Below are 1,848 nucleotides of genomic sequence, written 5' to 3' on the forward strand. Positions count from 1 at the left end.
TCCAACTGAAGTCCTTAAGTCCAATAATTGTGCATTGGCCCCTCTTCGGACTCACCAAGTAATAAGCAACGATGCAGAATGCAGGAATATAATAGGCTGGTGGGTGTGGGATTATAAAGAGACTTTTCCCCAGCTTTGTCTACCCCAAAGATATGCCACACATTAGAGGCTATTTGCCAGCACATGTGGGAGGTCAGATGCTTAGAGATATTCTCCCTGAAGGCATTCAGACTGCTGTCTGGTCCACTGTAGGTGGGGGTTGACACCCTATGGATAATGGTTTCCATGAAGAGCCAGAGAACAGGTCAAACCTGCTTAGTGACATCCAAAGTTAGGCTGCCATCCTGTATCTAGGATCCACCCATCTTGTCACATGTGTACCCCCAATCCTTCCCCTTCCTATTGCATGTGTTACCCCTAGATTGTCTCCCTCCCATTACTGTAGCACCTATAGTGCAGCCCCTTCCTATGACATATGTCTTTACCTGTAATTAGGAGGCTTGCTCGACTCCCAAAGATATATAAACTTTGGTTAACAATAAAGAAAATCTCTCTGCTACCCTTCCTCTCCCCAGATCCTCTCTCCCCTGTTTCCTCCCCCACCCCTCCCCCTCTCTCCTGCCCTCAGGTCTCCCATCTCCACGTGGACCACCCACTGGGGTTGAGGTGAGCATGCTACCATAAAATGTGTCTGTCTCCATTGCTTCAATCTCTCTTCTATCTCTCATACTTTCTAGGACTTTATTATAATATATAAAATCTCTATATATTTTAACCATACAATTGCATCTATCAATTAGTTTGGGGTGGAGGCTGGCCTTTCCCCACAGGTGGGTGTACAGTAGTGTAGATCCAATGGTGCTGGTAACATTGCAGCAGCTCTCAGAGTGGCTTGTAAGCAGGATAGTGAAGGCAAAGAGAGAGGGGGTGGAGGGTCTGGCCTCCAGAGAGCTATATATCTCAGCCCCACTTCAAAGTGAGCTCATCAGGCTGCAACTTGATTGATAGGCTAAACTCAACCCCTACACTTTTATATATATTCAAGTTGACATGAAATTATGTAACTAGAACAGAAGGCACAATGGTAATTTATGTACATACTCCTATATTAAAGAAGGCTCAGATTAGAAGAGGTGGCATTTCCAAGATTAGGCATAAAACTCTCAAGTGGTCGAAATGGGATATAAAACATGCTTCCTGATTGTCATTGTACCACATTGAGTATCTGTCTGAAAGGAGTTTTATGTAAAGCAAAGGTATGCCCTGCCCCCCCTGGCTTTTTTTTAAGAATCCAAATTATTACGGATAACCAAATGCACTAAGTGATTTCACAAAAGCATACAAGGACAAATCAAAAAGCATTGCTGAAACTTCTGTTAAAGAAAAAATATTGAAATGTGAAGTTATGGCCTATTGATATAGCCTTATTGAAGATGTTTCCATTAGCTCACTCTTTCCCAAAGAACTCTGCCTCTACTATGTGGGCTTCTTACAGAGACTCAAATTGTGCTTCTTTTAATAGTCCTGTGAGTTTGGGGAACGACGAGAAGTCTGAAGGAGCAAGAGCAAGGCTGTAGGTTGGATAAGGTGAGGGTTCCCTACGAAATTCTCAAAGGACAGCCCCTGCTGCCCTCAAATAATGTATGGCTCCATTGTTGCGGTCCAAAATAAATGTCTCTACCTCCTTACCAGTTGCAATGTTCTCAAAACTTTTTCATAATAGGCACCCATGATAATCCTGCGTCCATTGAGAAAATGAATCAAGATGACGTTTTTTGAAGCACCGCAAACACTCCCCACATCCTTCAGAGCACATCTCTTTGTCTTAAATTTAACTGGTCCAGCAGA

The sequence above is a fragment of the Echinops telfairi genome, unplaced genomic scaffold, assembly GCF_000313985.2.
Source record: "Echinops telfairi isolate 266 unplaced genomic scaffold, ASM31398v2 ScPeMD7_7453;HRSCAF=8491, whole genome shotgun sequence".
In the NCBI taxonomy this organism is placed as follows: Eukaryota; Metazoa; Chordata; class Mammalia; order Afrosoricida; family Tenrecidae; genus Echinops; species Echinops telfairi.